Source organism: Sarcophilus harrisii, chromosome 3 (genome assembly GCF_902635505.1).
Source record: "Sarcophilus harrisii chromosome 3, mSarHar1.11, whole genome shotgun sequence".
NCBI lineage: Eukaryota > Metazoa > Chordata > Mammalia > Dasyuromorphia > Dasyuridae > Sarcophilus > Sarcophilus harrisii.
In genome coordinates this window covers 15,030,531-15,056,270 of record NC_045428.1, presented here as the reverse complement: position 1 = coordinate 15,056,270, position 25,740 = coordinate 15,030,531, and the positions used below count along the sequence as shown (strand labels likewise).

At 38.3% G+C, this 25,740-nt stretch overlaps 1 protein-coding gene across 1 annotated transcript in view; it reads right to left on the bottom strand.

Annotated features, from left to right (window-relative positions):
• KCNAB1 (potassium voltage-gated channel subfamily A member regulatory beta subunit 1) overlaps nucleotides 1–25,740 on the bottom strand; it is a 315,195-nt gene that overhangs the window by 38,360 nt on the left and 251,095 nt on the right. The window lies entirely within an intron of this gene.

Here is a 25,740-nt window from a genome sequence, read left to right as displayed (position 1 = left end):
CGTGCCTTCATACTTCACCCAGCTTGTACTAACACATTGAGGTTTTATTTTAAGCCTACTTATAAGGTATTCCCTTTCTCCAATTATATGTAGTCAAACCTTTTAGTCAGTTAAGATCATTTTGATTCTTCCCAGTTTTTTTCATCATTTGAATATTTGATTAGGATGGGACCTACATCTTTAATCAAACTATCTATAACAATGTTAAACAAAACAGGACCAAGGACAGATCCCTGGGGAATCCTGGAGACCTTCTATTAATGATGACTCTTTGGATCCTTCCATTCCACCATTTTGCAATCTATTAAACCATATTATATTATATTGTCTGCTCACATCCTGGTCATTCTCAAAAGAACATATCCATCTTTTTTTAAACACTTTACTAAAATCATGGACAATGATAAAGAAGTTGCTTGATCTAGCAGTTTGTTATACCTGTTAAAAATGGGGCTGGGAAGGGAGGAGGAAGTGAAGGGAGAATTTACTCTGGCAGGACCTGTTCTTACTCAAACCATGTTGGTTTTTTGTGATTAGTTTCCTTTTCTAAAGATTCACCCAACATCTTTTTTTTTTTTTTTTTTTAACAATCTATTAAATTATCAGCTTCTTGTAAGCAGGAACTATTTTGTAACCCCAGAGCTTGACACAATGTCTGGCACATAGTAGGCCGCTAATAAATATTGGGTAATTGATTAATTCACAATATACTAACAAATTTTGCCAGAAATTACAGCTGATCTCACTGACCTGTCATTTGCAGAGGCCACATTCTCTCCATATCTGAACAATGGGGTATTTGCATTTTCTGATGCTGTTTCTCTAGTTCTTCATCAACTTTCAAAGGTCACCGACAATGGCTCAGTTATATTCTCTATTATAGTTTCATTAATGTAAAGTATAGTTCATTTTGGTGAAATAACTTTGCCTCATGGATGGCAGCTTTACACCTCTTAGTTATCATAGCTCCATTAGCCACTTTTGTTCTGTTTTTTTTTCCAATCCAAAGACCACCATTTTGAGAGGAAAAAAACAAACTAACAAAAGAAATCCTGGAGTTGGCCAGCTCTATTTTTTTTTGTGTTATACCATAAATATACCATCCTCTTTCCTCTTCTTTTCCATGTCCTAAACTCCCCTTTTTATTGTCCCTGGATTTTCTGACATCATTCTGAGCATTGTACCTTTGACATTATAGGCTACCTTTGACATTTTGTATTCATTCCTACTACCTGTTCTTGCTTCCCATAGTCAATGCTTCTTTTAAAAAGACTTCTCTATGCATCTATACTGGTTTCCTTGGGTGGGTGGATGGTGGGAATCTTCCCTTTCCAACTCATCATAATTGTTTTTCTTTCTACCTTAAGGGTTTTTTTTAGTTTTCTCTTCCAGCTCTGATATTCCATTTGGAATCTTAATTCATGGAATCCTACCAATCTTTTCTCTCAGCCCTTTGAGATAAACTGTCAGCTCCAGAAAGCATGTCAGGCTATTCCTGGTGCTCCTCTACTTTGTTAGCTAGATTCAAAGATGGAATGGTTACTTCTATCCAAGCTTTCCATGGCTTCCAATCCAGAAAAGAGCTCATCCTTTTGGATGTGAATCAAATCTACAATAGAATTTATCTTTACTGGTTCTCTACCTTTAGAAGGAATTGTCATGGCAAATCAAGAAATAATTAACTAGTGTATTTTGGCAGGGAGAGCTCCAGTGGATGTCTGGATAATTGAAGTTTCTCATTACCCCCATGCCAGGCTAGTTTGCCAGGCTGTCTCCTGATCTCTTCATCTATTTCTTCTTTATTTCTATGTGCTCTGTAGTACACTTTATTTGTTTAGTACCTGTTCATTTCTATTTCTAATAATAAGAGCTAATATTCACCTAACAATTTAAGGTTTTCAAAACACTGTACATATATTATTTCATTTAATCTCTTTTCATTCTATCTTCACTGACCTTCACCAAAATACTCTCCATTATGCTTTCTCCTCTGGTTCCTTTATTCCCTCATATGTTGTATCTTTTTAATATGAACTACTCCTTACTCCCTTCTTCCCTTTTAATTTCCTTTGTTTTCTCTGAATAAGGTCTCTGAGCAATGAATCAGTTCTGGAACTCAGTCCACCAAAGCTTACTGATGTGTTCTAGCCAAATTGGTCTCTTTGCTTTCATTAAAGTTCATCTTGCAAATTTTTCATGCAGTGTTCATTTGTATATAGACTTCTGACACCATTATTTTTTAACTTGTTCTTTTTAAGTTTTTGGTGCTTTTGAAATTCTAGGTATTTCTTCTATGTTATCACTATTTACTGTTGTATCTGAGAGTATTTTTAAGTGGTGGCCAACTCTTTGTGACCCCATTTGGAGTTTTCTTGGTAAAGATACTGAGATGGTTTGCCATTTCTCTCTTTAGCTCAATTTACAGATGAGGAAACTGAGGTAAACAGTGTGAAGTGATTTGCCCAGGGTCTAACAGCTAGTAAATGTCTGAGGCTAGATTTGAATTCTCTAAGAGAAATTTTCTGGCTCCAGGCCCAGCTCTTTCTCCAGTAAATCACCTAACTGCCCCTATGGTATCTAGCTTAGTGCACATAAATAACCAGTTTCCTTCCCCTGCCTTTTCAGTTTTTAAAACTCCTTTGATTAGATTTGTAAGACTCTATTCTTTCTAACCTTTGTTATTAGCCTGGTTCTCCTTGGTCAGGACTTTATAAGTTCGGTACTTTACCCTGTGATCCAGAAATCCAAATCCTATTTTTGGAGACTATTTTTTAAACCAACTAATTCCCAAACCTGTCTCTCTTACAAATCCATTGTCTTCCTTTGATAAAGAACTGCACTAGAATCACCACTTGTGCCCCTGTGCACTTCAGTTTCTTATCCAAGACTTTAGTAAGTTTATAAGCTTTTTCTAGCAATATCATCTGTGCACATGTGAATCACCAGAAGTGGGTGGCAATCATTTGTCTTTACAGTCTTGGACAGATCTGTCATGTCTTAGACACATTCCAAGGAGACAGGAGACCTCTCTACTGTTGTCTCCAAAGAGAAACCATCTAGTAAGGGCATGTGGAAGAAGACAAATCCTCTCTTTGGAGGACAAACAACTGCTTCTTCTCCAGAATATCTAGCTTTCTCCTAGTGAGGAAGAGGCTTTTCATCTGTTTTTCCCAAGGATTCAGTGCTTGCTTCCTTTCCTCCCTCCTTCCTTTCCTCCCTCCCTTCCCTCCCTTCCTCCCTTCCTTCCTCCCTCCTTCCCTCCCTCCTTCCTTCCTCCCTTCCTCCTTCCTTCCTTCCTTCCTTCCTTCCTTCCTTCCTTCCTTCCTTCCTTCCTTCCTTCCTTCCTTCCCTCTCTCCCTCTTTCCTTCCCTCCTTCCTTCCCTCCCTCCCTCCCTCCTTCCCTTCCTCCTTCTCTCTCTCTCTCCCTCCCTCCCTCCTTCCTTCCCCTCCTCCTTCTTCCCTCCCTTCCTCCCTCCCTCCCTTCCTTCCTTCCTTCCTTCCTTCCCTTCCTTCCTTCCTTCCTTCTGGGATATGATTCTACTCTATCTTCTCCTAACATAGATTGGGATTGTCACCTGACTTTTGTATCTTTTTTCCCCCCTTTCATTTTTATATTGGAGCCAGCCCTCCATTTTCCTGATGGCCATGCATCTTTCCTCTTAGGGAAAAAGACTATTGGATTTTGTACACAAGTACAAGACCTTTGGACCCAGCACACTCCAGTACAAGTCACTCCAAAATAATACTTGATCTTCATACTTGCCAACATGAGAACCTCAGCTGTCTTTTTGATTTCTAATCTCTGTGTAGGAGAATCAACATAAAGAATTGCTTTGGGGGAGGTGGCTCCATTCCACAGCTGTTGTTTTGTTTCTCAGTTCATTAGCACCTTGCATCCCACCCAGCTTCCTTGCCCTCCTCTCACTTGCTTTTACCTTATTTGACTACTTTCCCTCCCTAATTCTTTCCCTATTAAATATCTTCTCAGTCTTTAAGTTTTGTTTTCTCTTCTCCTTAAGGCCTTCATGTCCTTCGCCCCTTTTTGGTTGTATCCTCCTGAGATGTCTGTTTAAACCCTCTCTTTATCTTTAAACCTTTTTAATAATAGGATCTCACATTTTCATCGTACTTTCAGATTTGCCAAGCTTTGGATACTTATTTACAACATCACAACTTCCAAAGGCAACAACACTGTATATGAACATAAGTTCCTTTTTAGATTCTTGGGAAGAGGCACAATGCATGATTAGGAGCAGTATCATTTCATAAACTATAGAGAAGCTTGGTGGAGAAAGAAATCAGTTTAAAGAAAATATAGCAAAATATCCAACTAAGGAAAATTATCCAAGAGGCATTTAAGGATGAAAATGAAAAGGGGAACACAGAATAAAATGGAAAAGGTTTTTTTTAAATAATCATTGGATCAAACTTTCTTTCCATCGATGATGAATGGCAGAACCACCATGATTAACCTATAACAACTCAGATATACTTATAATTGAGGTAAAAAGGGTGCTAAAGGAAACCAAGACAGGAAAAAAGCTGAAATGAACCAAGTGTAAAAAGAGGGGATTTGTGCTCCCCCATCTGTGCTCGATGTGACACAATTGTGAGGGCATTAAAATAACAAGAGCCAAAGTATCTGAAAGAAGGAAAGATAGCAAAGATGGAGAAAAAATCTTTGACTTTATTAATGCCCCCCAAAAGAAAACTGGGAGAACATCTGTAATTACTGGTTTATATCCTTTCTCTGCAATTTATATGAAATCTTACAAGGGTCATCTTTGCATAAACAAGACATATTTGATGAGGAAGGAATGTTCAAAGTTTCAAAAGCTGCATTCGACAGTCCTTTAAAAAAAAACATTTTGCAATTAAATCTAAGATGCAGAGAATATAAAATATCATTGTTCTTGTTTGTTGCTTTCCAAAAAGTGAAGAGAAAGGGTATGAGCATTTATATAGTAACTCCCATGTGCTAATACTGTGCTAAATACTTCCTTATAAATATTATCTCATTCATTTTGGGAGGATGACTAAACCTAACCCAGATGGCTCTTTTGCAACAAGGTGACTCCAATCTTTACATCAAAATCATTCAGGATTTCTTGAAAGATATTACAAATTATTCTATTTAAGGACCCTCTGATCACAAACATCAAGTGAGGTGGAAAATGAGATGTGTTCTAGTCAAATACATTTATTCTTGTTATGGGGAAAAAACCTAACACAGAATCAACGATGAGTAGAAGTTTCATGTAACTGAATGAGATGTTCCATATGCTCCTATTTTTAGATGACATTATGTTGTTTTTGTTAAGCCCGGAGGCATTAGAGAACTTCTGAGAAGAGATTTGGACTCACTCAAAGGAGATTGGTCTGACCATTTACACAAAAAAGACCAAGTGGATGAAGAGTATCTATACTCATATTATGGCATGCATATGGCTGAACAACCTGTAAACTTGTCTATCAGCATGTAGATTGGGGATACTAATCAATCAGCTGGATCCAGAATTGAGCGGGAAGAGGAAGGTGGAGTGAATTGTCTCTAAGGATTGTAAAGGTCTTTACAGATCCCACGTTTTTCATGAAAGCAAAAACTGATCTTGTTTATAACAATATTTTGTAAGCATTGCTATATGGTCTCAAGACACAGAACATAACAGCTAACAAATGAATAAAAATGAATAACAACCAGAAGACAACCAAGAAGCATATGGTGGATGAGAACAACATCTAAGAAATGAAAAACTCCAGTGAAGCTCAGAAGTAACAGTAAAAGATGTCACCTACTATCCTCTGAATACCACACTTCGACTTCTTTTTAGATTTTCCCACATTTCCCCTTTCAAACTCCAATCTGTGACCCTATTCACAAGTCCCTCTTTTCCTCTTTCCTTCTTTAGCTCACATCCTTTTCCTGCTCCTTCTCCCATGGCAACCAAGTTTTCTCACTGTTTCACAGACTGATATTGTGTCTGTAATTACGACAAAGATTCTTACTTATTATTCTCCATAATACAAGTAATCGAAATTTAACGCAGGAATTATTATGCTTAATTTTAAGATCAAGAATCTATCTTCCTATGAAAATTAGTCTCTGTTTGGACAACAATCACAGCACAATTTTTAGCAGTTTGCAAATGAGAAAAATCATTCATTTAATGTTAATAAATGACCTCATCTTTGTGCCCATTTCTCAATATTTACAAGGAAACATAATAGAATTTTAAGCCATATAGTGATCCCTCCCAGTTAGAGCCCTGAGACCTTTAAAGGAATAATGAGTTTCTGTCTGCAAAGTTCTTTAGCTCCTATAAAAGCACAATGAGCATCTTATTTTTATGATGGCAAAGTAAGTTAATTTGAGGGCCTCTAAGTCAGTAATGAAAAAATATGCATATATAATGTCATGAAACTTAATTAAAAACTATTAGCTCTTGCAGGTACTTTACAGAGCAAAGGGCAGACCATTCCTTAGAGAGACACACTTTTAACAGGAAGACCACAACTTTTGCATAGAGTATCCATGGCATGCACATAGGCACATAAATTTAGGTCTCATATCAGACTGAGTAAAATAGATAAAAAAATTATAAAATATAGGCTGACATTCTGGAGCACTTACTCATTTTTTTAATGCTCTGATTCTTCCTGGGGAAGATTTGGGTTGGCAATGGGCAGGGGGGAAAGCATATGTTTTACTGACACTCTACTGTATTATACCACACCACATATCCACTATTTATTAACGTCCCCCTTTGCCAATGACAACTGTCCTGGATACTGGATGATATACAAAGTTGAGAAAAGGCTTGCCCCTTTTGTCAAAAAATGTACAGTCAGTTAAGGGATGTGCAATATTAAGAGTGAAAAATAAAATATACAATATTATGATGTGTACCTTAAGGAGTTACAAAAGGAAATGCTATGTGTGTTCTGACAAGGAAGGTTATTTAATACTGAGGAGATTATGGAAGATTTTCTCGAGAAGTAGCATTTGAATTGGGTCTTAAAGAGTGGATAGGAATTCAAGAAGAGAAGAGGTGCTACGTGAGGGCCTGTTCTGGATACAGGAGTTGGCATGCACCAGCAAAGGCACCGAGGCTGGAGTGTTCCAGGTGAGACAGACAGGGATCTGAAGGGCTGGCAGCTGGAAGAGAGATGGCACATTTTTGTCTGGCCTCAGAAGGCAGAAAGAGGAGCAATGAATAAAAGAAGAAAATCTAAGTCTAATGTAAGGAAAAACACTCTGTAATGGTGTGAGGTGTCTGAAATCAGGTCCCTTGAGAGACTTTCTTTTTGCAGAGGTCTTCAAATAGGGATTCCTTTTAGGTGTGGATTGGGACCATTCTGTATAGGCTCTTTCCCAATGATTCTGTGGATGAAACATCCAATTTGTTGGAAGTATAGAGTGGGAAGAGACGTACTAACAGAAAGCTATCGAGGCAGAGGATGCTAAGTTTATGACAAGCCATAAACATAGACAGCATTATTCCAGACTTTAATTAGCAGGTCATAGGGAGGGGCAAAAGGTAATAAGCATTTATAAAGTGCCTACTTTGCTAAATACTTTATAAATATGATGTCACTTGATCCTTACAATAACCCTGATAGGGGTTAACATCTCCATTTTCTGTTGCGGAATCAGTATTTGCCCAGGATCCAAAAGCTAGTAAGTGTCTAAAGCCAGATTTGATTTTATTTCCCTGACTCCTGGTCTAATGCTCTAGAGATTTACTGTACTACCCAGCTGCCTCAATAGAGAGCCCTTGACGTTGTTTAGTCTTGTTTTGTTTTTGTATTTTAGCAGAAGAGTGACATAGATGTATAAATAAGAAAGATTTATTCAAATTGATATAGTGAATAGTTTGGGGAAAGGAAAGGAATGGAGGTAGGAAGACCTAAAAGGGAAGCTCCTGAAATTACCTAGTGAGTAGTAATAAGAACATATACTAGATCTATTTTCCAATCAGTTTTGCTTAACTTTTTCTTGTTATTGTTGCTGTTAGGAGAATTCACAGTATGACATTAGATACAAATGATTGTGATGATTTAAAAAGGCAAAAGATATCAATTTGAAAAGAAGAAAAATGTGGGAGAGAATTATACCAAATGAGAAAGGATCATAGGGTAGAGTTTGCTTTGGTGGGGAGCGTTCTGACATCAGCGATAACTTAGATCAGCCACGATCCCCCAAAAAGAGAAAAACAAAAAGACTTTGTGTTCACCCAAATACCAGGAGGTAGCACCTATCATCCATACTGATCACAAAGTGATTATTGAGTAAAGTAAGACCTGCAGCCTTAGTGAGCAGACAGGCAGTTAGAATCTTGATCCACTTAAAAAATAGGAAATTGCAGAGAAGAAAACCAACTCAAATTATTAGGCAGTGCCTTTTTATGTATTTCTTCCATCTCTAGGGACCTTCTGCTCTAAGCCCAATTTAATAGGGTTTCTTTTGGCAAGATTTAATGCTAAATCGGACTATCTTCAAAATCTAAGCACTAAAGGTTTGAACACAGGGACTTTCAGATATCGAGAATATTGGACCAGTTTGACTGGAAAATAAGTAAAATCAAAATGGGAAATATTTAGGACTTTTCAAAAATTCCAGTCGACAATTGCTCCAAAGCATTTCTGGCTCCAAGCTATTTCTCCAGACTTATTTCTTATTCTTGCCCCCATGCACTCCATGTGGCAGATTTAATCCTTTTGATATTTAGGGCCTGGCCAAGCCTCAGAGAGTTATTTATGTAGCTTATTAGTGCAATGGATAGAGCTCTGGGCTTGCAGCTAAATAGGCCTGAGCTCAAATTCAGTTGATACTACCTGTGGGAGTCTGGGTAAATAAATCACTTAACCTCTATTTGTCTCAGTTTCCTCATCTATAAAATGGAAATAATAATAGTACCTACCTCCCAAGGTTGTTAGAATCAATTGTAAATCACTTAGCATAGTACCAGACAATATAAATGCTGGCTGCTATTATTGTTATTATTATTAATTAATTCTACCACCCTGCCATCATTACATTACAAACTTAAGAACGATGATTGTGTTGTGTCTGCTTCTACAATCCTCCCTTCCCCTAAGCACAGTGAAATGTATACAGTGAGTACTTAGTAAATGAAGCTGAAGTTTCAGTTACCAGTTCTGTACTTTCATCATCATCATAATGATTGAACATTCAGGGAGACTTTGTAAACCCAGAGGACAACTCCTTCCTCCATTATATTACTCATCGATGGGGGACTGCTTAGGTCATCAGCTTTTCTGGCTGTGGGCCCATCAATATCTTCTTTTGAACTAATATAGGGATCAAGTCCCTTGGTACAAGGCATAAGGGTGAGAAAGAAATAGGCCTAATGAGATTTTCTACAGCAAATCCATTTCCATGCCCACATGAGATGGGCAATTAGTTCAGTATCAAGAATAGAGTCACCATCAAAGCATAGTATTTTTTTACCTTTTTGTTATTTTTGTTGTTTTCTTGCTTTTTTCCTTTCTTGTGTTTTTTTCCCTTTTGATCTTATTTTTCTTGCACAGCATGATGAATATGGAAATATGTTTAGATGAATGACAGGTGTTTAACCTAAATTGAATTACTTGCTGTCTTGCAAAGGGGGGGCGGTAAAGGAGGGAGAAAAATTCAGAATATAAGGTTTTGCAAATGTAAAGGTTAAAAACTATCTTTATATGTATTTGGAAAAATAAAATATTATTGGGGGGAAAATGCATAGAGCCATCATGACATCTTAGTTCCATTTGAGGAGAGAAGAAGATCCATCTTACTCTTTATGATACTGCAACTTGCCACTGAGGGGGTTCAGAAACCTGAGACAGAGGATGGGCAGAAATAGAATCCCAAAGGAAAAGAGATCTGCTAGAGCCAAGTTCTATAGATGTTCCTTTTAGTGGGATGCTACAGGCCCCAGAAGATCACACTGAAACCTTTTCAATGTGATCAATAATTTCTCAAAACAGCCAAGGCTAGCCATCCAAAAGGACCAAAGGGATAGATAACCCCTATTGTCCAGATTATGACGTCTAGTTGGATAAGTAGTTCATAGAGATGGTCCAGCACTTAACATAGTGCCTGGCATATAATAGGCACTTAAATGTTTATTGATTGGCTCACATACCTTGGACAAAAACTAGAGATGGGCAACGAATGGCAGAAGGTCTAAAATTGAATGGGAGGAAAAGAGTAGACTAAGATTGCCGGTGAGAAATTGCTCAGTATGTTTAATCAACTTAATTTCTCCCCCAAACAAAAACTTTCCCAATATCCTTTTAGTGATATTCTATGCCTGTGAATTATGGCTCAGAATCAGATTTTTTAGAGATGGGAGGACCCTTAGCCATCATTTCTTCTATATTAGACACAAAAAGCAATCCCTGTTACAATATACCTGATCCTCCTATTGAAGACCATTTAAGAGAGAGATTTCTGCATGACCAGGGACAGCTCCTTCCACTTGGAGATAATCCTCTTGATATCTAGTCTCAATTTTTGTGAGATTTCTACCTATTACTCTTGGTTCTGCTCTTTGGAGCTAAATAGAACAAGCATAATCCCTTTTCTACATCACACAGAAGCGGTTCCCTCAATTGATTCCTCTATGATATGAATCAGATGCCTTTCAACATCTTTGTTAATTTTTCTCTGGACGTTTTCCAGCTTATCAATGTCTTTAATCATTTAATAGCTTAAAGCTTTTGGATGTTTAAATTTTAGTAGCTAAAAACCACACTCAGCCATTTGTAATCTCTTATACCCTGGATAGAGGGGAAGTACAAGGACTCAGGCTTCTGTGTACAGCCCTTCTCCTCTCACGGCTTATGCTGAGTTGCCATACATCCCATTGATAATTGCTCTACAACTTTCACTGAATCATTTTCTGTCTTATTCTTCCTATGGAATCTTTCCAAGATCTCTCCACTAAGACCCATTTTATACAACCATTTTAAACTTCAAACTATATGGACTTCTTAATGTCAAAGGACTCAGCAACTCTTCCACTTAGTACCGTTCAATCACAGATTGGAGCTAGAAGCCTGCTAGTCCAACTTTCTCATTTTGTACATGATGAAACAGACCTAAAAACAGGAGAATTGAGAAGAAGTGACCATCCCAAAGTTATATAAGTATAAGATGACATTTAAACCCAGGGCTTTTGACTCCAGGGTCAGTGTCATGACCCTTTCTCTTTATTCTACCAGTTCAGTTATCAAATAATAAACTCCTAATTTCAGCAGCAATTAATTTAACTCTCTCGAGGATTAAAGTTTCATGTCATCTTGGAGACAATGGAGAGACTTTGGGGAGATGCGAGTAGAGTACAACATTATCAGTGAAGAAATGGATGGCAGAAGTGGCCTACAAGAGACTATCACACAGTCATACAACAGAGGGGGAAAAGGTCCATTCCTGCAGCAAGAACAAGGGACAAGGACTGGATAGCATCCTTTTTATGACATTATCCATAACACCATAACTCCTTATGCTACAAAGTGTCAGGAAATCCAGAGCAAGGTCCTGAAACATAAGGTTGATTCCTCTTGGAAGGAATAGCTTATCGATCATGTGGGCTGGAAGTCCTTTGGACGAGAAAGATTGGATTGGTTATGAACTGTGTCTTGAAAGGAATATTCACATGATTGACATCCAAGATACCAATTCAGGTGCTACTGATTGTTTCTATAGAACCAAAGAGAAGCTATTTCCAGAATCTCTCTGAGCCTTTTCTCTAACCTATAAAATGGAAATGATAATAACACCACCAATAATAAGATAGGTACTACAGCACCTTTAGGAAAAGTGCATTTATGTAGCACCTCTTATGTACCAGATACTATGCAGTGCCAGTGAAAAGGGTTACAAAGGAGAGATGGCGCAAAAGTAGAAATTACATGACTTGACAATTGATTGGATAAGGGGGATGAGGGAGTAAGGACTCGATGACTGAGGTTGAATGATTAGATGTCTGGGAGGATGGTAGTATCTTCAACATTAATAGGGGAGGTCCTGTACAGGATACAGGAGGTTCCAAAATCCTGAGTGTATTTTTTAGTTATTAAAGTTTAAACATCCCAAAGCTTTCAGCTATTAAACTCTTTAAAAGAAGAGCAGGTTTGGGAGGAGGGGAAATTATGAGATCTATTTTGGACATGTCAAGCTTAAGATGTCTATAAGACATATAGTTCAGTATGTCCAACAGACAGTTGTTCATTTGAGACTAAAGGTCAGGAGATAAATAATCTGAAAATCATCTTTATAGAGGTGATGGGTGCATCCATGAGAACTTGCATCCAAATGAATTTGCAGAGAGGAAAAAGAGAAGAGGGTCTAGGACAGAGAGCTAGAAGATAATCCCCTTCCTAGGTAGCAGGTGTGGCTTGGATAATGATTCAGAAAAGGAGCCTGAATAGTCAGAGAAGTAGGAGCACAACTGGAGAGAGCAGAGCCATAAAAACCTTGAGAGAAGAGAGAATTAAAGATACCCAATGGCCAAAGGCAGCAGTTAAGAGGCAGGATTAAGAAAAGGTCATTAGATTTGCAATTGAGAGAGTATTGCTAACTTGGTACCACTTGTGATATAGTAGAGTTGGGTATTTTTATATGCCAGGACTTTGGGAAGCATATATCCAGTCAGATGGCTCAGTGGCTAGATATAGTTCAACTTTAGTTCTAATCCTGTCTCAGACACTGGATGACCCTGGGCAAGGCACTTCATTTCTCTCAGCCTCAGTTTCCTTATCTGTAGAATGGGAATAATAATAGAATCCATCTCACAAGGTGGATGTGAGGAGCAAATAAGACAAAGTAATTAAGTGTTTTGTAAACCTGAAAGCTCGGTATAAATGTTAGTTATTATCATCACTATCATCATTATCTGATGCTTGATGTTAATCATCAGATGGTTAGCAAAGTTATCTATCTACATACCTATCATCTAAACATATAGAAATATATATATGTATACACATAAATATATATACATACACTATATATGATGTATATAAAAATTCTGACTTGGACGTGTGTATATAATATTCCCAATATGAAAATTCTGATTTAGATGTATGTATATAAGATATACCCTCAATATGAAGATTCTGACGTGTGTATATAAAACTCTCAATATGAAAGTTCTGACTTGGACGTGTGTATATAATATTCTCAATATGAAAATTCTGACTTAGATATGAATATATAAGATATACTCTCATTTCATTTCATTTGGAAGAATAGGGACTTCTTGACTTGAACCCAATCCTCCCAATTTCTTCATTGTTAGTGACAAGGAATATTGAAGAGGCAAGAAGTAGAGAGAATTTGACAGTTGAAGTGAACCTTTCCTCTCATCCTTCTGTCAATAGCCCACAGTGAAGGCCCAGTGCTGGCCACGGCCAGGCTTCCCTGTATGCTCTACTGCACTCTCTCCCATGCCTGGAATCTTTGCTTCTGGGTCATGTCACTCTCTCAGCCGCCCATGACATATTGCTGAGGAGGTGCCGTGCCTGTGTGCACTACAATTCCTCCGAGGTCACATCAGCCCCTTAGAAAGCCAAATTCATCTTGTCACAGAGTCTCCAGATCGTTCCGGGAGATGACAGCATCCATGAAAGTTCACATGAGTCAGAACCACAGCCTGCGAATACTAATCAGATCTCGCTTTCCCCGTGACAGCTGTGGTGCTCCCAAGCCCTTATTCCAACTTGAGCTAGATTGAACCCTAAATTTTAAACCTGAAGCCAAGCTTGATCGCTTCATGAAAGACAACTTAAAATTTTTAAAGCACCTTTTTTTTTTTCATGCTGAGCATGAGCAGTCACTGTGTTGAGAGAAAACAATGGAAGAAGAGGGATGACAGGCAGAAGGAGCCCAATGGAGTCTTTCTGCTTCTTGTTTCCACTTTGGTTTTTTGGTAATGATGGGGCTTGGGTTTCCATGCCCTTTCGAGTTTTCTGATATTATAAAGATGTGAAGAGGCAAAAGAAAGAAGAAGGAACAGCACTGAGGGGATTTATGGTATAAATAGATAAATTATGAAACTTAAAGCTATTGGGTTATTTAATTCCCTTCAATTTGGTGAGGTACCATGCTTGTAGTGACACACTTGAAATCAGAAAGATTGGGGTTGACTCCTTTCTTTGACAATTTTCTAGTTGTGTGACCATGGGCAAGTCACATTCTCCTCCTCCTCCTCAATATCATCGTCATCACCATTTCTAACAGGAAGTAGCTCCATGGTCAGAGGATAGAGAGTGGGACCTGGAGTCAGGACAACCTCAGTTCCAATCTGGCCTCAGACTTTACTAGTGGAATTTACTAGGTCACACCCTAAGCAAGTCACTTCACTCTGCCTCAGTTTCCTCATCTCTTAAATGTACTGGAGAAGAAAATGGTCAACCACTGCAGTATCTCTGCCAAGAATGGGATGAGAAAAGTCAGACATGACTGAACAATAACAACATAAATGTCAGATATTGTTCTATTAACATTTATATATAATATTATATATAAATGTCAGATACTGTTATATTAGCATTTATATATTATACTATATATAAATGTCAGATACTATTATATTAACATTTATATATTAGATTAAATATATCTTATATTAAGGTATACACAGTACTTTTTACATATATTATTTCATGTAATCAACCTATGAAGGAGATAATATATTTTAGACCCATTTTGCAGATGAAAAAACTGAAGCTGGGAAGTAAACTATTTGTTCAGGATCACATATTTAGTCTAATACAGAATTCAAACTCCAGTCTTCCTTCCTCCCAGTCTCGTACTTTCCCATTACAAAACACTGTGTGTGTGTGATTTAATACTCTGTGATGTAATCAGTGTGAAAACTCTTCCTCGTAAGGCGGCTCCATCCACAAACAGAGATCCTGACCTGTCTATGAGCTTTGATCTTAGAGCGTTCCAGTGCCTTCGGTAACATGGTGGGTGGTTAGTAGTAGACATTTGCTCTCCAAGATGAGGCTTAAACACCCATCACTCTGTGGCTGCTGATGGGCAGGTCCTCACACAACTGCCATGCAGCTGATCCCCAGGCACCTTGGTCAGTTCTCTACAGCCAGACGGGCTCTTCCAGATCTTAGGTCACTGGCATGATTTTTTAAAAACTCTGGGTCACTTCCACAGTATGAAGGAGTTTAAAGCCAAGGGGGGATTTTAGTGGAGGTCGACTGGATCACATGATCATAATTTTGAGGTAGAAGAGATCTCAGAATCCATCTTTGCACAGGTGACTTACCCAGAATCACACATATAACAAGGGTCAAAATTTGAACTTTGGTGTTCTTGTCACCAAGTCCAACATTCTATTTACTATAATGTGTTGTCTGAGAAATATATATATATATATATATATATATATATATATATATATATATAATGTGTGCCCAGAGAAATATAATTGTTTTGGGATTCAGATTTGTATTTTCACTGGGACAGGGAACTCCCTTCACAAATGTAGATTTACACATGTTTTGTCATGTAAAGAGTTTCTTGGGGGCTGAGAAAGTAAATGATCTATTCAGGTTCACAGGGTCATACCTAGTCTGAATCAGAAACAGAACTGGAACCCAGGTCTTCCAGTTTCTAAGAATAACTATTTTTCCCCTTTTCCATGCTGCTACATATATAACAATATATACTAACACAGATGCAGTATAGTACGGTCATTAGAGTCAAGAAGATGAACTTAATTCCTACTTGTGAAACTTGTGACCTCTCCGAGACTTAGACCATTCCATTGTACTTATCTTCCAAAAGACGCACAAGCTGAGGTATATTCTCTATTGATAAAGAGATTTCCCACACCTGGAGTCCCCCACGTTCGCACAATCACAGAACCTTTGTGTGTTTAAATACATAGAAACATGCCCTATGGGGGAGAAAGGAGAGACATAGGGAGGAAATGAAGTGGTAAAGAGTTGAAGAAAATTTTGGAAGAGTCTCCAGTGTCCATTCCTACTAGTATTCTTTCTTGGGAAAAGATGAGATTCATCATTAAGGCAATTTAAGTTAGCAGTGAATGGATTGTGGAGAGGAGCAGAATCACAATCAGCTGAGTCAAAGCAGCAGATGTTGGCTGGTCCAGATTTCTGTCACATTTAAACTAGGAGACAAGGAATTAATTTAGGGATATTTGCATGTGGATTTTTTTTTTTTGCCGTGAGCTTAGTAGACTTTAGGATTTGTCCTTAGAGATAAGAATCATTTTCTCCAAATTAATTTCTTTAAAACTCAGCTGTCACAGCCTCCTAAGCCAAGAGGCTAAATGGATCTGATAGACATGAGGAGCCCTGGGGAGCCACAACGCTGGGGTCATAAATGAAAAGCTTCAGATAATTTTAATCTCATAGAATACTCTGGGGCAATAGCAACTATTACAAATCACCTGCCCTATTCAACTCAGCCCATTTATTTATCTATCCCACTTCTGGAGAAGGAGCTAACATCAGGTAGTTATGCTCATGGCAGATGAGAAAAGGGATAGTTTGTGGAGCTTGGGGACAGCTGGCCAATTCCAGGTTCCTCTTTAAATTATCTTGACGTGAATTAAATTAGATCAGAAACATGAAAGGGAATCAGAACGAGGCCAGTTAGAGAGTAGAGAACAGCTATTCATGGATGTCAGAAAACAAGGAGAAGCATTACAGAGGAAACCCAAGTCAATTTTCAAGTAAAAAATGAAATTAGATTTCCCAAAATCTTAATAAGCAATAGAATTTCAAGAATTCAAGGGAAAGACTGTCTTGCAATTCTTCATCCCTCTAGGAAAGATGATCAGAAATAAAAGAGGTGGGTCCAGATCTGAATGACTGGAGAGCTTATCTTAGGGTTGGCTCATGAAATCTTGGTCTCTGAAGACCTGACTGAAATGCTTAATATGTCACACAAGGACGCCCTACCTGTATTCTGCCTCCTCAGTTTGTTTTGTGATTTTTTCAGTTAGGATAATTATCATCTCAGGTTTTTGGTTTCTACCTTGGAAAATAAGTTCAGCTGATAGAGAAGTCAAAATCAAAGATTCTTCTTTGCTAATTACTAACATAGATGTTTGCGATCAAGTAAGGGACAAGATACAGCCTCGATGGTTCTACTCAAGTTATTTTTGAAGTATGTATTTGTATCACATGATTCTATGGCAGATGCCCCTTGGAAGATAACTCTGTTCAGTGATCTACTCAGTGAGGTCAAGAACGTGGAGTAAAGCACAGCAACAAAAGCCCCAAATGGTCAACAGTAGCGGGTAAGATGTCTCACCTAGAGTCAAAGTAAAAGAATTCCCTATTGTTGGCGAAGCTATGTTTCTGTTCTCATATAGCATTGTTTTAATTGCATTAAGTTTGGAACATTACAAAGTCTTCTCAGTGAAATACTAATAGCAATTATATTAAGAGATAATATTTATGTGGCAGCTGAGATATCATCTGATTTGATCCTTATGACAACCCTGAGAGGTAAGTTCTACTATAATCCTCATTTTACAGATCAGGAAACTGAGGCTGATAGAGGTTAAGTGACTTCAAGATCATACAGTTAGTATATCTGAGACAGAAATGCTATTCATTTCTGAGAGGTAAGTTCTATTATAATCCTTATTTTACAGATCAGGAAACTGAGACTGAGAGAGGTTAAGTGACTCTTCAAAATCATACAGTTAGTATATCTGAGACAGAAATGCTATTCATTTCCTCCTATTTCAAGTGCATTGTGCTCTATATACTAAGTATCCAGTCTGAAAAAACAAAATAGATAAAGAATCTGTGTATTATCTGGATGATATGCAGCTGGATGGATAACCATTAAGCTAGTCTTTCTCTACATACATGTTTATATGTAATATCTATCCAAAGTATCATGTGTGTGCCTATGTGTATATGTGTGCTGTGAATATATCTATCTCTATCTCTATCCCTCTATATGTAATCTATAATCTATCTATGTAAATATATATGTATGAGATAATACATAATAATATAATATATAACATAATGTAAATATTATATATATGTGTATATATTTGCTGGTACAGGTACATAGAGAAAGGCTGTAGATAAACAATTAGCCAACTTAGAATTGAATAGAAGTAGGACTAAGGGGTTGATCTGAGTCATATCTAGGAAACTGTACAATAGTTTCAGTGATCCCAAACTATTCACTGCTATAAAATCATTTTCTTCAATTACAACAATCTCCTAAATGACAGACTACATGACGATAAATCATAGAACACTATAATCTCATAAGAAGAAAAATACAGGTAACCCAAAGGTCAGTAGAAAAAACACATCCTGGGGCATGAATACGCTTGCAGCAAAGAAAGATCCTAAAAGTTATCGTGAAGGCTGAATGAGTGCAAAAGTGGTACATCGGTCATGTTGCAAGTAGAAGAAGCCATGAGGAGATGATCCGTTCCCTACACTGGTAGCCATGAAATCGTCAAAGAACCTGAAGAAGACCTTTAGCCTGCCTCATCCTAGTGGAAGATTTATGGAAATGTATGACTCGGATGGGGCAGGATGATACTGTTGGGATAAAAATGAGCAGAATGAGAAGCTATGGAGGGAATTTGTTAGGTATCAATGGAGGGAATGCTCATGCCAGTGAAATAATAGATCCATTCTATGTCTTAGGGAAGCCAAAAGAGTGGAAGAGTTTTCAACTTTTAGCACTTGAAGAGACTTTAGAGCCCATCCATTTCAATTCTTTCATTTTTTTCAAATGAGCTAACAAAGTTTGAAAGTATTTGAGTGATCTAGTCAACTTTACAAAATAATCATTAGCAAAGCTGAGATTCAAAGCCTGGTCCTCTAACTGTAAGAGCAGTATTTGTTCCACTGGGCTATGCTGCAGAGGAATGGATGCTTGAGGACCCCCAATCCCACATTGTGTCCATAAAAACCATTAAGACTCTGATCGTACATGACCTCCTCCTTAATAAGATGGGGCTTATTTTCACCTTTGCTATTAACTGCCTCTAGATGAATTATTTGAATGGGAACATGAAGCATGGGAGTGAAGGTAGCTCTTTGGGCACTTTGTGAATATCTGAAGCATGTTTCATGTGTCAGGAAACATCCAGTCCTTAATGTGAGAGGAAATTCAGGAACATGAATCACGAAAGCTTCTGGAGTTGATAAGATTAATGGAAGCTTTAGAAGATCCTTGAATAACTACCCTAGAATTTGTCACCTTTCAATTTCAGAGGATAAGAGAATATGGCAGTGGTGGCCAGCGTGATCCATAAGATTGTCTGGACTATAATTAGTAGGAGATTATAGAAATATTATTAATTTTGGAAAGGAGTTCTAGGTAAAAAATAGCATGGACACACTTAAAATCAGTCTCCAATAATGAATAGAGATATTCCTAAGTGCATGGGCTAAAGGGTAAATCCTCTTCTGACCTTGACCTGAAAAGCTGCATATGGTGCATTCGCTTAGAAATTATCTTTGAAGGACCCTATATAGAGTTTGAAGAGTTTTATTCTGGAGTCATAGAATGATTGATAAACTGGAAGGATTAACATTACAATAATGCTGTAAACAAACACACAAAAAGATGTGACCAGGTAGTGTGGGGGTAGTTTAAAAGAGAGATGAACCTGGATTTGGGAGAGACCTCCAATCCTTCCTGCCTCCAACCTTTCTACCTAATTTTTAGATCTATCACATGATCATCCAGCCCCCACTGTTTTGTTGCAAGAAGGAAAAAAGAGGAGAGGGAGAAGAAGGGAAAAGGAGGAGAAGGTGAAGGAAAAGGTGGAGGAAGAGAAGGAGGAAAAAGAGAGAGAGAAAGAAGAGGAGAAGGAGGAGGTGGAGAAAGGGGTCTAGAAAGAGGAGGAGGAGAAGGACAAAGAAGAAAGAAGGAGAAGAAAAAAGAAAAAGGAGGAGAAAATAGAGAAAGGGGAGAAGGAGGAAAAAGAAAAAGTGGAGAAGGAACAGGAGGAGGAGAAGACAAAAGAAGATGAAGGAGGAGGAGAAGGAGGAAGAAGAAGAGAAGAAGAAGGAGGAGTAGGAGGAGGAAGAGAGGGAGGAGGAGAAGGAGAAAGAGAAGAACGAGAAGAAGAAGAAGAACGAGAAGAAGGAGAAGAAGAAGAAGAAGAAGAAGGAGAAGAAGAAGAAGAAGAAGGAAAAAGAGGAGACAAAGGAAAGAGGAAAAAGAGATACGGAAGAGAGGAAGAGAAGAAAGAGAAGGAAAATGAATAGGAAAACAGAAGAGAAGGAGAAGGTGGAGAAGGAGGAAGAGAAGGAGATAACTAGGGTTTGAGTTGATTTTTCTAGGGAATCATAAAATATTCTATAGATGCCAGAGAATGTAACATAGACAGATGGCCCAGCAGATGCTGTAAGAGAAAAGCGACTTACTACTGGGTGAACAACCAAAAAAACTAAACAAGAAGGCCAGGGAAAAAGTAAATACTACCACGGGCTGTCAAGACCACATCCCCTTGGCCTAAAGATTCTGGCTGTGCTCCCTAGGACTAGATGGTATAAATGAAGCATCCTCCCTCCTCTCCATCCCGCTGGCTTTGGCGCAGGGTTAATCTTTTGAGCAGTCTTGCCTTCCTGTTGGTTTGTACTTAAAAGCGGGGGCAGAATGACGTAGTGGGGGGTCTCTCCAGGGTGGGAAGAGAGACCTAACGGGCATGGCGTCACTCCAAGGAGTGTACAACCAACCAATAAAGAGGGTGGGCTAATGGGTAGCATCCCATCTTAGCCCATCACAGGACTTGCCTCTACCCAACTACGACACTTTCCCTCCATCTCCGACACACTCTGCTGTTCAAGCTCTTCTCACAGTCCTTTCTTCTGAGCTGCAGGTTGGTACAAGTTCTCTTTTCATCTGTCTTTGATCTGCATCCCCCCATCCCCATTCGCTGCTAACAAGGTCACAACCCTAGTTCAGGCCTTCATTCCTTTTCACAGAAACAACTGCAAAAGCCTCCTGACTGATCCCCTTAAGTCTTCCAGCCTGCCCTTTCTCCATTCATCTTCCACACAGCTGCCAAAGTGATTTTCCTAATGTCAAAGACTGACCTTATTATTCCCTTCCTATAGCAAACTCCAAGAGGTCATACATCTTGAGGGCTCATGATTGGTTTTTCTTTTTTAATTGATAGGGGTGTGTAATTAAAAAGAAAAAGTTTGGAAGCACAGTAATGGCTAGAGTAATTATGTTCTTAGAGTAAGCAAAATCTGGATTCAAAACTCATCTTGGCTACTTATTAGCTGAATGACCCTTTCTAGGTGGTCCTTTAACCTTTACGCAGGAGACTCAACTCCCTGAGACTTACCTACTAAGTTGTATCTGTGGATATCAATCTCAAAGCGGGGAGTACTCACTTGGAGGGTTTCTCATGCTGATGAATAATGAAATCATAGATCCTTCAAGTAATTGAGTATATTAAAAAGTTCCAAACAAGGCTGAAGAGAGTTGGACACAAGTGGAAAAAAAAAACAATAAAAGAAAAAAAAAAAAGGAAATTACAAGGATGGAAAAAAACTAGAGACACCATATTGCCAGAGTGGTAAAAGAACATTCCACTGAGTATAGTCTTCCAGCTAAATTATGTGACGAGCAACGTATCTAACAAAAATTTACTTCTGAAAATGTTTGCTTAAAGCAATTTACTTTGCATTTTATATAAAACACCAGTATCCATGTTATTTAAAATGCTTTACAGTAAATAAAAATTCAATTCAATCATTATGTACTAAGGCACTATCCTAAACACTAGACACAAAAAAAGCAAAAATGAAATGGAACCTGTCTTCAATTAGCTTGCATTCTAATTTTGAAAAAAGAAAACTAAACTTTGTAGATTTTTCAGTATTTAGTCAGAATATAGCGACTACCTCTACTATTTTAAAAGACAAAAATTAGCTCCATATTTCAGAATACTTGCTTCCTTACCTCTCTGAACCACCCACATTTCATGAGTTGTTGTCATTTAGTCATTTTTAAATTGTGTCCAAGTCTTATTTAGTATTTTCTCGGCAAAGATTCTGGAGTAGTTTTTTTATTGCCGTGTCCAGCTCCTTTTATAGATGAAGAAACTGAGCGAAAAGAGTTAAGTGAGTTGCCTAGGGTCGCATAGCCAGTAAGTGTCTGAGGCCAGATTTGAACTCAGGAAGATGAGTCCTCTTGACTTCAGACCTGGTACTCTATCCACTGAGCTGCCCTATCTCATGAGTACTTTTCACTTATTGAATATACAACTGGAGCTCCTTACTAAGTAACCTACTTCCTATGAGCTTGTTTAGAGTGTTGGGTTGCTGCAATCCCCATTGGACTTTGGAGCAGGTGCAGTTTCAGTAACTGGTTCTGGTCCACTAACCATGTGGTGAGGAGGAGTGTCTTTGATTGGCAGCAATTGCAGAGTTGGAACTGGGATACATTTAAAAGGCATTAGTCAGCTGGAATTGATCCCTTCCCCTAATTTGCCTTTTTTCTACCTGGCAGAGATAAGGGAGGGAGCATCAAGCCTTCCCTGTTTAGGGTCAACAGGGTGGAAATACAAAGCTTTTTGTCACAGTGTTTGCTTTTATAGTCTCGGTGAGGGAGACGGTTATTACCTTGAGAGTTTTGAAAGCTCAGGTAAGCAAACAACCTGTGATCCTATACTTGAGTCAATGCCGGCTTTTTCAGCTGGATTTCCATGTCTTGAGATGGAGGGACCATCTGAGCTCATCCCATGGGTTGCTAAGACAAGAACTCATCCAGCTTTGGTACCAAAGCTGCTGGACCAATTCTATATTCAAACTCAGTTATCTGAGTCCAAGTTCTACTGAAACAAGGGCCTGGGGATACAGTGTTTCCCCCAGGAGTTGGGGGTGAGGAAGGAATACATGTGATTCTGTTCTTCGAAATATCTTCGAAATAAAGATCTTTTGGTAAAAGCTAATTGATGTTCATTGTAAAGCAGAATTTGGAGACTTATAATTCCACTAGAATGGAAGTTTGAGCCAATAGCATTGGAGTTTTACCCTTAATTCTCTTGAGTACCCCCAGAAAATTAAGAAGATCCCTATAACTGACCTTGCCCTAGGCAAGTGAGAACAGAGTTATCACTACACATCTGGTAGAAGAAACTAAATAGGAGAACGTATTTTCAGAAACTAGTTCCGAATTCTGGAATTTTTTGGATCTAACAAGCAACTAACATAAGCCTTAAGACTCAGTAGAGTCATTAATTCCTAGAAGCAAAAGACACAAGTATTGTTCTCTCAGGGACTCAGACTGGAACACATCCAGCGGGAGAAATTATTCATGGATGAGCCTGGCTAATCTCTATGCCATCAGCCACAAAATGCCATATTTGCCATCAGCCACCATGTCGGTGGGACTGGACTTCCCTTAAAATGGGTGATATTCTACCACCTACTCCTGAGCAAGAAGGTGACTCCTGGTTTCTCAGCATGCCATATTCTTGGACTTGATCAACTCTTGGTGAATCCCCACCACTCCTTAGAGAGCACCATGAACTTAGAACAATAATGATGTTCCAAGATGTCCGTGGTAATCTTGCCGGGTTCAGTGGCATTAGGTTCACGTAGGAAGTATTTGTGGCTTTGTGATTTTCCCTTTGGAAGGTGACCAAGTATACAGAGCCCATTAGTGCCTTGCACATCCAGTGCAAAAGCATGAATGCTTTTATTGATGCTCTGTAGCTCCTGTGAGATGCAGGACTCACTTGGTGGAGACTATGTCTGCAATAACTTCTATTTAACATTAGATTTTGGTCCCTAAGTGAGGGCTTTTCTCTATTGCCAAAGCTCAATAAGTAATGATTTCCCTGTTTAAGGGAATCTCAAGACTGTATATCTGCCAATGGAATTTTGAAATGGAAATTTATTGCTTTATATTTTGAATCCTCTTTTACATTCAAGAAAGCCTATATAATAAATACTACACATTATGTTCAGAGCTGTCCACCCACCCAAACTGTCAAGGTTGAATTTAAATGTCACCTCCTGCAAGATGACTTCCCTGATTGTGCATTTCCTTTCCTTCTTCTATAAGACTTTAGACCTTTTCTTTAAATGGTCTTATTTACTGCTTCAATTCCTTACACATTTGTCTTAAGGCCTTACTTATAGCACAGATTCTTCAGGATAGTAACTGGCTCTTACTCATGTTACATCCTCAGTAGAGCCTGAGATGGGGATTGGTGTTACAGGGAGCTTAAATACAGATCCATTGGCTTGCTGGCACTGGACTCACCCCGTTAGGGATTGAATCATGACATAAAATGACAATGCGATTTCAGCCAAGTCGCCCATCAAAGCTACCTCTTACTCGGAAAGTTTTGTGAATTTCTCTTCGGTGCTATGATTTTATATGTCATAGAGAATGGTATCATATTGATCTTATTAAGCTTGTTAATACTTTCTGATTTGTTCTAACAAATAACTAGTCTTAAAGAGGAAGGATTGCCCCCTTTCAAAATAATGTTATTCTTTTGACATTCAGGCACTCATGCAGCAAACTCCTACCATCCAAAATTCAGACAACCAGCAAAATCTCAGGCAGGAATGGATTTTTTTGCATGCTAAATGGGATGTTTCACTAGAAGGCTCCAGACCCAAAAATCAGCTGTGCCCTCCCACCTCCATTAAACCCTTAAACCCTTCACATGCACTTTATGAGTTTCAATTCAATCAAACACACACTTATTAAATTAGTAAATATCTACTACATATCAGGCACTATGGCAGTCACTGAGGGTAGAATCATAAATCCAGGGTTGGAAAGGACATTATTACAACCACTGGGTTTTTTCTCTGTCCTTGTCCTCAAACTTAGGAATGCTTGGTAAATTAAAATAAATTGAATTTTTTTTCAAATGTTTACCATTGTTTGAAGCAGCCATAGAGGGGAAAAGAAATAATATGGTAGCTCTTTTTTTTTTTTTTTTTTTAAATATGGTAGCTCTTAAAGACCATCAGCTAAACTGACCATGAGCAGTTGGTAACTGAGTTTTGGCTTAGGGCTCTCTCATCAGCAAGCCTTTCCCCTCAGGAAAGGGGTTATTAGAGTAAGGAGCTGGGGCATCCATAGACTGCCTGTCATGTTGGTCCAACCACATGTGACACACTATCCTTGTGATGTCCCTTCCCCCTCCTTCCTCCTTCTTCCCCATTCAGCTGAAATTCCTGGATTTAATTTTGCTGAAGAGTATTACAGGGCCTCAGCAATAATCTCCTGTTGGATTTTTGCTTGAAGTAAATCCTCCTAGCTTCCATTGCTAGAGACAGAAATATCGGCGGACCTAGGGAAGTTAAGTAGCAGGAAGAACCAAATCTGACATAAAAATGGTCAGGTAAAAAGTCCATTGGTAATTAATTTAACTCTTTGTTTAGTGGAATTACAAACAGGAGGATACATCTGGGAAAGTGAACACATTATAGTGAACAGAGCAAACTCATTTTCTCCCATTCCCCCCCCCCCTTTTTTTTTTCTTTTTTAAGAAAACTGCAATGTTTAATCAGAAGCAGTGCCTCCTAAACTGTGGTCCACCAACCCCTAAAGATTCCATGGATAGATTTTAAGAAGTCTAGAAATGTAGATAGGAAAAAAAATCTTTAGTTTTATTAGCCTCTAAATGAAAATTAGCATTTTCTTCAATTATGAATGCAGATAATAAACATTAACAAGAGATCCATAAGCTTTTTATGAACTGTCTA